The following is a 13355-nucleotide window of genomic DNA, read 5'->3' as shown; positions in this document are numbered from 1 at the left end:
GTCAGCTTCCCATGGCTGGGAGAGAAATGTGTGACAATAGCAAGTTAGAAGGAGGGATGGTTTCCTGTCACACACAGTGTCAGGGGTTTCAGTCCCTAGTCAGTGTCTTGGAAGCTGGGATGAGATAGAACATCATGGCAGGAGGATGTGGAAGAACAAAGCCATTTACTTCATGGTGGCCTGGGGGTACACCCCCAATGACCTCACTGCCTTCCACTAGGCTCCACCTTTTAAAAGCTCCACCACCCTCAGTGGCACCACACATGACCTTTGGGGGACACTTAAGACCCAAAGAACAGCAGCACTCCTAGTCCCCACTAGGTCCGGGGCTCTTTTGGAGAGACCAGATCCTTACAAAATCACAATGCCTGAGCATACACAGACCATCCACACGGCTGGACAGCCCCTTCTTGAGGCATAGGGGCAGTGCAGGGAGGTAGAGGCCCCATCCCAGATGGGTGGACGCTGTAGCAGAACTATCAGAACCCATCAGGGTCATAGCCTCCTATGGCTTTGTAGAAGAGTCGCTGCCCTCTGAGCTCAGGAGTGGATCAGCCTCCCGACATCCTCTCCCCTGAAAAGAATCTCTCTCCATTCCTCCCCCTATCCACCCCTACCTTCTTCACCCCATCGCTGCCATCTTCACCCATCCCCACCCCTTCTTAATCTTGCCATTGTCTTCATCCAACAGCAGCTTAGCTAATTGGCCCATAAACCACCCAATGGGAAGGCTGGGTGGGCGGGTCCTTCCACTCCATCACCCATCCTAATGCATTGCCTGACACTTTCAATTTATTTTTCAATTCCTTTGCCATCAGAAATGACGATTAAATTCACAGCGTAAATGCTGCTCTACCAAACTGAATTAATCACAGGCAAGGAGGGGCACAGGGCCCCAAAGTCTTGTCAGAGCAGAGCTGGTGTTAACCACTCTGTCCTGACAGCAAGGGCTGAGACTTTGGATCCTCCCTGTAAGGCCCCACTGCAATGCCAGCCCCCACCCCACTCCATACCTTTCCATAACTCGGTACTTGTGTGGGTTTCTCTGTCTCCAGTGCTCTTTCCTCCTCCTGTCTGTCAGATCCCAAGTAATGCCTTCAGCTCTGTCCCAGGTCATATGTCACTTCCGCAGGGGAAATCTTTCCCAGCTACCCCCTCCCCTCTGCTGTGACCTGTTCCCACAGCCCTTCTAGCTCTCCCTGAGACACATGCACCTGTGGGTAATTACCCAGTGGGGTTCTGATCTCACTAGTGCCCCTCCCCCTGCTAGACTCTGACCTAGAGGACAGTGTTCATATCTCCTTCCCTGCTCGTGGTAACCCAGCACCTAACACAGTGCCTGGAAAGTAGAAGCTGCTCAGTAAATGTCAGATGGAGGAGAAAAGGTGAGGGAAATAGATCAAGGAGCTCCTGCGAGCAAGTGAGCTTTCCCAAGGGCCCTAGCGGCAGGTCAGCCCCACTTCCTGCTCCTACTGTCACCCCCTCACTCCCTACATGCCCACACATGCAGATGCTGCTTGACTGCCTTGGGAGTTAACAAAGCCACAGCTGTGGCTTTTGCAGAGCCTGCCTGGTTGCCTGGGCTCTGCCATGAAGCCCTGCACTGGGATGAACAGACTGCTATAGAGGAGTGGGGATTTAGGAACCCTCTCTGAAGGGGCAAAGAGGGGCCCCTTTTCCCAGAGTCCCATGCTCAACTTCAAAGCATCACATTCCATTGGCTCCCTCTCCAAAGCACCTCTGGGCAGGCTGCTGGCTTACATAGGAAGAAGAGTCCCAGAGAGGGAGGCCACCCACCCTCTCCCCAAGTCGTGCAGATGTGCTGGTGGAGATGGCTGAGCACAGCTCCATTCTTCACAGTCCCTGAGCATTTCCCAGCCACTTCACCACCCTTGAAGGGAGTGCTACCCACACAACAGGCACCTCTCACACTCACTGGCTCAGCTCAGACTCCAGCAGCAGCCCTTTCCCAGGCCTGGGGAGTGGCTGAAGATCCCTGAAGGCTTCCTAGTAGAGCTGTTGCCCAGCCCAGTAAGGAAATGTGCTCTGATGTCCCCATCCCTCCATTCGCAACTTCCTTTTCATTATTTACCAACTTCCTACCTGTCCACTTACCACACAGATGTTCATCCTTCCATTCCTCCATCCTCCCACCCATCTACCCACTCATCCATGTACTCATCCATCCATCCACTTGTCCACCCACCCATTCTTCTACCCATCTACCACCATCCACCCACTCATCCTCTCACCTGTGTATCCACCCATCCATCTACTTGTCCACCCACCCATTATCCTACCCATCCATCCAACCTACCACCATTCCCCCACCCATTCTACCACCCAGCCACCCACTCATCCTCTCACCTATGTATCCACACACCCATACACCCACCATTTGACGAGTGGCTTCTATGGGCCATGCACTGGACTGGGCCCCAGGACACAGCAGGAGAAAGAGAAGACCCAGTCCTCCACACACAGAGCTGCACATGAATGGGGCAGGGCGGGGGTGACAGACACATAAATGACTGAACAAGTATAGGATGTGTAGGTTGGATGAGGATGGGGACAGAGCTTGGTGTGAAGGACAGGAAGGTAGCAACATGGTCAGGAGGGACACTCAGGAGAAGTGATTTCTGAACTGAGACCTAAACCAACTAGAGGAACCTTGCAATTCTGTGACTCTAGAGGAGGTCAGGCAGTGTGGCTGGGGTGATCTGTTGTATGATCATCTTTGTTAATAGCATTATGAGGCCCTATGTGCACAGAATTTTAATTCGGGTGCCCAACACCTGAGAGCCATCACCATCATCATCTTCATCACCATCACCTCCATCATCATGCTTCATCATCATTACCACCATCATCACTGTCATCAATATCACCATCATCATCGTCAACATCATATCATCATCATCACCATCACCACATCCAACTACCCTGAACCAATACTTCCCATTTGCCTCCTGTGTCCTGTTCTCAGAACCCTCCTGGAAGAGCACATGGGTAAGCACTACCTTCCAGATAGAGTTTATTGGGTGGGGGGTTACCTGGGTGTTGGGGTTCGCCCCTCCCACCCCCCTGCCCTTGCTGACTCTGCAGACCACTCTGATTGGGCATGGTGGCTTCTGCTGGCAGACAGTATGTCAGGAGCCTGGGGAAGGTCCAATTATGATAATTGCCACCTTCACAGATGTCTGCCATCCGACGCCTACTCCGGTGATAAAAGGTTCCCGTAATTCTGTTTGAACAGCACTTTTCCAAGCAGCCTGTTTGTCATTTGGACCACTCAAAAAACAGTGTGTTTCTGAGGCCTCTGGCTAGAGTGCATCCGCTAGGTGTGCGAGCCCACTTGCGCCCCCTGCTGAGGATGGGTGGGTCAGATGGGATCTGTTCCACAGGGTTCAGACAGGAGTGCTCCCTTTGCCTTCACCTCCTCATGGTCTGTGAAGCCTCGACATGGATGGGGGCAGCCGCACTTCAGCTCAGTGTCACACACACACACACACACACACACACACACACACACACACACATCCATTCCCTCTGCCCTGCTCCCTGCACGGGTCTCCTTGCTCCTTGGTCCATTTTGCTCCTGATGCCACCCAACCTCCTGCAGCAGTGCAAGCCCTAGCCGGTGTTTTGTAAGAATGGTAGAACAGCCCCAGATGGCACCATGCAAAGAACCACCCATGGAGCGACCCACCCCTCACAAAGCCCTGAGGTGGGCCCTCCTCTTCATTTCCACCTTGCTTACAGGGGACCACAGCCCTTGACCCAGGTCATATGGCAGGATGGAATTGGAACCACGGGGTCCAGCTCTGGCCCACCGGCACAGCTGTGACTGCTATGCGTTGGCAGAACTGGCCAGCGTGGCTGGTGGAACTGCTGATGGCAGACACATGGCCTGGCCAGAGAGACTTGTGGAGATGTGGATGGTGGACACATGGCCTGGGTTCTCACTCTCCTGGCACCCTTGGCTGGGGTTGTGATGTCAAAATAGCATCTCACCCAACTGGGGCACCCACGCTGGCACACCGGAGGAGCTGGGCACTTTGATTGCCAAGCAGTCTTTGCTGTGGCTGCTCCCACCTCCTCACACGCAGCTGGATGGCTGGCATCTCACGCTGGCCCACCTAGGGTTCTAGGCCCCTGCTCCATCCCTACCAGGCCATGACCCAGCCACAAGACCCTCAGCCCCTGCTGAGCTTTGGGAACTGAAACCAAACTCCTACCACGGTTGCCCAGTCTCACCTCCAGGTCCCAGCTCCCATTTGTGCCTCAGGGAGAGGCAGAACATTACTGCTAATATTGGCCTCTTAGATTTCCAAGACGCTGAAGCCTGATAGAAAGTTCTAGAACCTCTGAGCTCAAAGTCTCTGAATACAGATGTTGTTGACTGACAACCGACTATGCCAGGCAGCCCCCTTCCCACACACACACATACACACATCTTCTGCATCACCTCATTTAACCAACATACCAGCCACATGGGGTTCTCATTTACCAGTGAGGAAACTGAGGCAGGGGAGGCTTGACTCTTGATCCACATGGCAGGTGGTGGGTTCTGAGATACCCCCACTCCCTGCCCACCTCCCACTCCACAGCCACCACCAGGCTCCTTGGCAGAGCAAACCTGGGAAGAGAACTAAGGTTCACAGAAGCCCATGAGGAGTTCCTCACACAGAGCCCCTAAATCATCCCTACATCCTGTCAGGAGCCTGCAGCTGCCTCTAAGAGCAGGTTAGGCCTTCTCTTGGTTCTGTAAATCTTCATGTAGCCTTTGGCCAGAAGCAATAACATTCTAACACAGAAAAATTAAAGAACTTTGAAATGATGAGCCTTGAGCTTGGCCTGACCCATGGATGAGGACAAGGCGACCGTGGCTGCCGAGAGGGAAGGGAAAGAGAAAAACATCAAGCAATTTTCCTTCAAGTCACTGCCTCTGGATTCCATTAACCTCCAGCACCCAGCACCCTGGCCTGGTGGGAGCAGGTGTTTGGCTGGGGCCACTGTACCCCCACTGAATCCTGAGCCCCAGCTTCCTCCAGCTGTGGGGTCTGTTGACTCGAATGCAGAGTCCAGGGGCAGCCACCAGGCCTGCCAAGGGCTAGGTAGTTGCCATTATTTCAGGGCTCACAGTACCATGAAATCTTCAGCCACACACTTGAAGATACTGAAAGACTTGGCAGGCACAACAGACGCCAGAGCAATGGTGGTATCAGGCTCACAGCACCTCAGTGCTCAGGTAAACAGTTTCTCACAGTTTTCCTGCTTTCTGCTCTGGATGTCCTTGTCCCCACCCCAACTGTGCTTTGGTCTCTCCTTAGTTCTAGAAGTCTCCGAGCTCTGAGGTGGGTGTCACACAAAGTTTCCCCTCAAAACCCAGGATATCCCATCTCGGCCTCTGCTCCTGGTAGCCTGCAACATTTTGTATTTTATGCAAAGATACTTCCCAATGCTCCACTTCTGTCAAACTCCAGCTTCAATTGCATTGAGCACCACACAATCTGCCCAAAGTAGGAAGAGAGAATCAATGCCTACTGTAAGACATTCAGTCAATGGGAAATAAAGATTGCCTCCCCTAAAAGATTTTTATTTTTAATTTCATGAATCCCCATAAACACACATAATTATGTTATGCATACTATTGCTTGTTTGCTTATTTGTCTTGTTTTTTTGATAAGACAGGGTCCCACAATGTATCCAGCTTGGGCACTGTCCCCTAACTTTTTCACTCAATGCTGGTACTCTACCACTGGAGTTCCCAATCCTCCTACCCCAGCGTCTCAAGTGCTGAGATTACAGGCATGTACCACCACACTTGGCCAAGCATTCAATTTTTAACTTGAAAAGTACTAGATATACTGTTACTTAACAGAAGCGCTGAAAATGAAGATGAAACTAGAATCAATATTAACTTCAGATGCATTTTGCTTCACAGGAGATTTTCTTTCCTAAAACCACTTTCACAATGAAGAAGAAACTTGCAAAATATTAAGATGCTGTGGTCATGGCTTCATAAAAGAAAGAATATGTTTTGATTTTAAACTGAATTATTATCTCCCTGGTAATGAAGGTTAGGAAGTTAGCATAGTTCAACTTATATTGTTCCTTATAAAAGGCTTTATAGCAGTTCATGATCCTATGAAAGCAGAATTCAGTGACCATTTAGGGCAGATTCTGCAGTTAAACAGAATTAGCTTTGGGCATTGGCTCTCAGCCGCCATCTCTTTCTCCCTCTCCCCACCCCCCCACCTCCTTCCTTTCTTTCATTTTTCCTTTCTCTTTAACCTTTAGTCATAGATTTTCCTTCATTCTATTTTAATTGCAAGTTTCTGTTAATAGAATTGTTTTCTGGAAAGAGTCATAAGTGTTCTATTTCCTGATCCCCATTGCTTTGTTTGGTTTGGGGGGGGTGTCTTTTTTTCCAGTCCTGGGGCTTGAACTCAGGGCCTGGGCTCTGTCCCTTAGTTTTTTCTAAAAAGAAAAGGGGAAAAAATGATGATTGTGCTCTGTCACTCGAACCCACAGCTCCACTACTGACTTTTTGGTGGTTAGTTGGAGATAAGAATCTCACAGACTTTCTTGCCCCCACTGGTTTTGAACAATGATCCTCAGATCTCAGCCTCTTGAGTAGCTAGGATTACAAGCGTGAGCCTGCAGCATTCGGCTTGCCTTTTTTACTTGGAAGACCATGTGGTCAAGTGTGAGTTGAATGTTGTGTTGTCTCTCCCTCGGCATCCTGGGGGTCCTGCTCTGTCCTTTGGTGTCACACAGAAGTTGGCTGGACCTAGCTTTTCTCCACCTGTACAAACCAGATATATTTTTCTTTTCTTTTTTTGTCAGTCCTGGGGCTTGAACTCAGGGCCTGAGTACTGTCCCTGAGCTCTTTCACTCAAAGCTAGTGCCCTACCACTTTGAGTCACAGCTCCACTTCCAGTTTTTCAGGGATTCACTGAAGATAAGAATCTCATGGGAACTTTTCTGCCTGGGCTGGCTTCAAACTGCCATTCTCAGACCTCAGTTCTCTGAGTAACTAGGATTACAGGCATGAGCCACCAGTGCTTTGCCTCATTTTTTTTTTTCATGTTCAGTTATTTCTTGCAGCCTTGTCTTCAACCTGATGAACAGAATAAGTTCATTTGAAAATGAAAAGAAAGCCTGAAAGTAGTGAGACATTCCATCCGCAGCGGGGTCTCCAAAGAGGAGCCTGATGGAGACCTCTGGGAGGGCAGTTATTACAGTACAGGGCTCCGCCCCTGGGTTTTGCACTTCCGTCTGCATGGCTTTTGCATGCTCAGCCCCTGCTCTTTTCATTGTCCACCTGGGTTTTTTTTAGTATATCTGGGTATTTTTATACCTCTTGCCCTATAGAATGTGTAGTCACCGGGTAAGCCTTGTGTGTCTTTTCTTCCTTTCATCTCTCTAATCTTTGACACCAAAATTTAAGATAAAATGATATCGTTCTTTTCTATTTAATGATGTGTCTTTCTATAGCTTGTCCTCAGCATTCTCCTCTGTAGTGGACTCTTCCTTAATTATTGTCTTTTTTTCTGTGCGTTTTCCTTTCTTGATTTTTTGGCAGTTTAGAGTTTAAATTCAAGGCTCTCCAGGCAGGTACTCTATCCACTAAGCAACGCCTTTAGTCCTCTTGCTCTCATTTGTCTTCTGCTTTTGCCCCAGTCAACCTCAGACCCCGACACTCCTGCCTCTGCCTCCCAAGTAGCTGAGACCACAGGCACCGATTACCACACTACAGATACGATCTCAGTAATCTTAAACATTATAATAATCACAATGATGATGTCTTTCATCTAGGCTGACCCAGGAACTCAATCCTCCTATCTCTACCTCCTGAGCAGCTAAGATTACAGGCATGCACCACCACACTTAGCCCTTATTGGTATTTTTAATGTGGTTTTAATGTTTCTCTCTATCTATCTCTCCCTCTCTCCTTCACTCCCTCTCTCCCTCTTTCCCTTGTCTGTCTGTCTTTATTTTTTTAATTTCATTCTTAAAAACAACCTCTTAGCTTTCACTTCCATTCTCATATTTGTTGGGCCTAGGCTGAGCATGCTGTTTCACTGCATCCTGGGGCATCTTCTCTTGTGCGCTTTCTCCTTCTGCCTCTGGGCATATCCTCTCCTGCCTGGCAGAGTCCCTGAGCTCCTGTGTGGGTTCCCTTTCAAGTCCCTTTCAGATGGGCGGCTGGGGGTTGGGGGCAATGCCTTGCCTTGAGCAGTGTGTGGTTGGCATTTGGGGTTGGTTTCAGGCCAGCTCTCACCACAGCAGCAGCAGCTATTCCTTGGTGAGGGAAACACAGCTCTGGATTTGCTGTTCCCACTGCCAGGGTGGCCCAGCGCTGCCTCTAAGGAGGCTGGCGTGTTCCAGTGCTCTAAGCCAAGGACATTTGGATAAAGTCACCAAGATTGCAATACTTATTTTGGGATGTATCCCAGAAAACCTCAGCTTTCCTGTCTACAAAACATACTTGGGATATGTGCACGGATTCTGTTTCCTCTGTGTTCTGCTCTGGAATTCACAGTATTTGGAGAAGAGTGTCAGGGTTTGTGGTTTGGAACCGTGGTCATTCCTGGTTTCAATTTAAAAAGTAAGAAAAGCATACTTCCTTGATATTCTATTTCTTATTAGTTTTATCTTTGAGAGAAACATGAGATTCAAATATCTAAAGCATCATTTCCCTTTCTATCTCTTTTTCTTTCTTTTTATCTTCCTTCCTTTCTTCTTGTGCCAATATTGAGAACTCAGCGCCTGAGCACTGTCCCTTAGCTTTTTTGCTCAAGGTTAGCACTCTACCACTTGAGCCACAGCTCCACTTCTGGCTTTTTTTTCTAGCTAATTGGAGATGAAAGTCTTATGGAGCTTCCTGCCTGGGCTGGCTTTTGAGCAGCAATCTCAGATTCCTCAGTAGCTAAGATTATAAGTATGATCCACCAGTGCCCGGCACTAATGCATCATTTCTAACCTATAAATACAATGCTTCCTGGCCCATTGTCTCTTTCATCCTCTCACTTAGCAGACCTGGCAAGTAAGCAAGACTGTCACTAAGGGCAGGACAGTGATGGATGTCAGCTACAGAAAGCAGGACCTGAGCATAGGACCAAATCACATGGTCACCGTAGGTAAGAGCAGCTGGTACTCAAAGACACCCTGCCAGTCTCAAGGACACATCTGATATGTCAGCCAAAATCCTCTCCAACCTTGGCTTTCATTATATTCACGACTTACATGGCAAATGCAAGGCACTGCCACTATTGCTGCACTACCACCCAAGGCAGACATCACTAATCGATCCCAGTGCTCTTCCTTTTCCCCCTTGCATCTTTCTAAGGTTGCACTACAGGAAGACTTTCCCAGATGACCCCAGAAGTGAAACTCAGCCTATTCACCACTCCACTTTTAGAGGGAATTTTTCAGTTACATCAAACAGTGGTACAGTGTGAAGGTGGATGAACGTTGCATCAGCAAGCCTCTATGCTAGTCCCAGGTTTCCAGGGACCAGCTGCATGACCTTGTGCAGGTGTCATGCTTCCTAGCAATGTTGGATGTGAGCAAGGAGAGAAGGAGAAGGAATATTGTCTGACCTTGAACACCAGATTCGCTTGCATGATCCCTGAGATATATTAATTGAATTAACTTTTTTTTTGCCAGTCCTGGACCTTGAACTGTGGGCCTCAGTGCTATCCCTGAGCTCCTTTTGCTCAAGGCTAGCACTCTATCACTTGAGCTATAGCACCACTTTCAGCTTTTTCTGTGATTAATTGGAGATAAGAGTTTCATAGATAAGGGACAAGGTAACAAACAGTACAAGAAATGTATCCATTGCCTAACGTATGAAACTGTAACCTCTCTGTACATCAGTTTGATAATAAAAATTTGGAAAAAAAAAAAAAGAAGCTATAAGCAAAAAAAAAAAAAAAAGAGTTTCAGCCTGCTAAATAGCTAGGATTAGGAGGCCTGAACCACCCATGCCCAGTTGAATTAACTTTTAACGACAATCTTTCACCAAACCACCACAGTAGATACCCCATTACTCCCTCCATTTTTCCTGTCTCCTCACAACCCCAGAAGGTCATTGTACCCCTGGGATGAATGGGCCTGTACTGGCCTCTAATATATGCAAATTCTGCCCACCTTGTTGTGCAGAAGTCTCTGTTCCTTTGTGCTTTCTGGGTGACACAATCATCCTGGTTTTCAGAGGACTTTCTAATCCCTGCAATTTCCACAGTGCCAGTAATTACCAGCAAAGTCTGAAGCAGAATTTCTGCATCCTGTCTATGAATTACACCCTTTAGCAGAGCTTGTTATCTTGCAGGACTGAGGAGACAGACTAGCTGCAGAGGGCAGGACAAAGGCAAACTGGCAGAGTCCCCAGGGGGCTGTGCAGACTCAAAGAAAGAAGACTTCCTGGGGGTCAGGGCTGGGCTACAGGGGACCAGAGTGAGGCTGAGCAGGAGGATGAGGCCCGGGTGAGGCTGGGTAGGAAGAGTCTAGCAACACTGGCTAGCAAGTGTAGCCATCTGGAGTCACTGTGAGGCTCTTGATGGGATTTGGGTCACACTTGGGTTCTCAGTGCTTTAGGGAAGAGCATTTGTTTTTAGTGTGTTGGGAAACAGGCAGGTAGCTGGAAAGTCAAGTTGAGAAGCAGCAGAAGGGGTCAGAGAGCTAAGCAAGGATTCTGGGCTCCCGTCTCCAGGGCCAGGCCTGAGAAATACTCAGGCTTTAGCCTGAGCCCCTTAAGCTATTTTCTACAAAACATAAAGACCAGGAAGTATTTGATCCTACACGAAGTCTGGGAGGAAGTTATCACTATAATCTCCATGAAGAGTCGTGGAAATAAAGACACAAAGCAGGTTAGGTAAGTTACCACAAGCCACACAGAAATTAAGTGGTGGAAGAGACTTGAGCCAGGCTCTCTAGGCCTGGAGCCATGATCTTAACCACACTGCTCTTCATCAGAGAAGGGACCGAACCAGATTCAACTCTAAGAAAGAGTCCTCTGGTGTCCAGTCTAGAAGATTGATCTGGGAATACAAATGTGAAGCCTGGTGAAAAGTTTAGAAGCAAGTGACCATCATCCAGGGAAGAATGACCCGTGGGATGAGCTGATCTACTACTGGATCTCGGCTGTTGATAGAGCATTTGCCTGGCAACCTCTCTTGACTCAAACATCCATGTGCCAAATTCCTGTGGTCACCTTAGATCAAAGTTGATCTTTCCTCACTAAAGTGATAGGAGAGGCCCTAATGCAATTGAGTAGGGGCAGGTACCTCTCAGGTAGGGGGTAGGGGGTCCAAGACCACTCACGATGAGGGTAAATGCTAGAAAAGACACGTTCCATGAGGAAGTGACAATGGAGACAGCGCAACAGGACCTGAACCACAAAAGTCAGACAAGGTCCTTGGCCATGCAGAGCTCATAGACTTAAGCGGTCAGTGGGTCAGACCACAGACTCAATGCTGCCACCACCCTTCAACTCTGACAGCTCAATGTCTGCACACTGTACATACATCTCTCTTCTCCATCTTGTATCTACCCTGTCAAGATCAGGCAGCATAGGTCACTGCCACATGGAAAGGGAGGAATGGACATGTCACATACGCTTCAGCCTCCACAGCCTAGAAGTGACAGATACTGCCTCTGCTCACCAGCCATTGGTCAAAAGTAGTCACATGGTACAAAGTTCACTGCTTCTGCTCACCATCCATTAGTCAAAAGTAGTCATGTCATGTGACATGAACTCCACCACTGCAAAGAAGGCTGGGAAATACAAAAATAATAATAATAATAATAATAATAATAATGTATCTACCACAGGCTCCCGGTGATGTTATTCCAAGGTGCATGTATGAGTATTAAATTGCCTGTGGGGAGAATTACTGATCCTACCTTTCCCAAGAATTATCTCAATCATGTCCCAATGCCCTGAGTTGGGTTTCCTGCAGGTCATGAGTCACATGCCTGGTGGGTAGGGAAGATGGTACCACAAGACCATAACCAGGACTCTGCAGCTCAAAATTGGCCAAACCAGAAAAGCAGCCCCTAGCCAGTGTCACATCCGCAAGGCTCACTTCCTCTGGCTGACGGATAGCCTGATTGCCCCCTTTCTCTGGGTGTGACAGGAAGGGCCAGGAGGAACAAGATCCAGGTAGAGCCTGCAGGCTCCCGGGAGCCTCATTAGTGGGAAGGAGCCAGATGTGAGATCCGAGGGAGGGGACAGATGACAGTGACTAAGTGACCTGGCTTGGAGCCTGCATTAAATGTGACAGCAGGCAAGCTTCACATTTCCTCACCTGAGGGGTGGTAATGGCTCTGGGTGACCAGGGCCACCTTCCCAGGAGGCTTCCAGAGCCAGGAAACTAGAGGCCAGAGGCAGGGGCTGGGAAAGGACCCCGACAGCAGCCAATCAGTGTCCTCACTTTAACAGCAGCTGGACGCTCAAATCACACTCTTCATATCATTTAATTATTCAGGAGCCCATGTGGGTGCTGGGGAGGGAAGTCCCTGGTGTCCCCATGGGTCAGGAGAAAATCGAGTCACAGAGGGGCAGTGCTGGCCTGAGGTCATGGCTAGTATGGAGAGGATGGGACCGAGTCCTTGCCATCCCCCTGCAGGAAGGAGAGGAGTGACAGGGGCTGAATGCCACCAGCCACAGCCGGCCACTCCACCCTGCGGAGCTGTCATTCTGCAGTGGCAGGGGCCCCTCACAGCCCCAGTCACTGTGTCCTGCAGCGAGGCGGCTCTGCCGCAGGACCGACAGCCCCCACTCAGCGCAAGTGTGCTGCTCAGACTTTGTGTCCAGTGAGCTCAGCTGAGGCCCTGCCCAGTGCAGTCTGTGCTCAGGGACCCAGGTGACAGTGTGACCACCACCTGGCACCTCACTGGTCACTGCAGCAGATGGACAGAGAACTTGAGGGTCTCACATCAGCCATCAACGCTCCTGCTCAGGACCTCTGCACCTCCCAAATGGCCGAAGCATGTGATTCCACCTCCCCCACAGCACAAGGGAGGGAAGTCTGTCCCACAGCTTGCTGGGGAGGGCGCCAGCAGGACTGTGGGCCAGAAGCACTCAGGCCTGGTTCACCAAGGTTTCGATCTGGGTGGATAATGGCACCCTTCAGCAAGTCATTGCCCAGGAAGGAGCATGACTGACAGGAAGGATAAAGACAAGGCCTTTGGCTGAGAAACAGCCTTGTGCAGAGCCTACGATGGCATCATAGGGGTTGGTTCCATACCGGTAGGTAATTCATACACAGGTCCTGTGCACCTGCATGTACTTCATGTGCATATATGTGATGAGAATCAGTCTCACGTCTAACACATCATAT

The sequence above is a fragment of the Perognathus longimembris genome, chromosome 7 (genome assembly GCF_023159225.1).
Source record: "Perognathus longimembris pacificus isolate PPM17 chromosome 7, ASM2315922v1, whole genome shotgun sequence".
Taxonomy (NCBI): domain Eukaryota; kingdom Metazoa; phylum Chordata; class Mammalia; order Rodentia; family Heteromyidae; genus Perognathus; species Perognathus longimembris.
Note: the sequence above shows the minus strand (reverse complement) of the source record.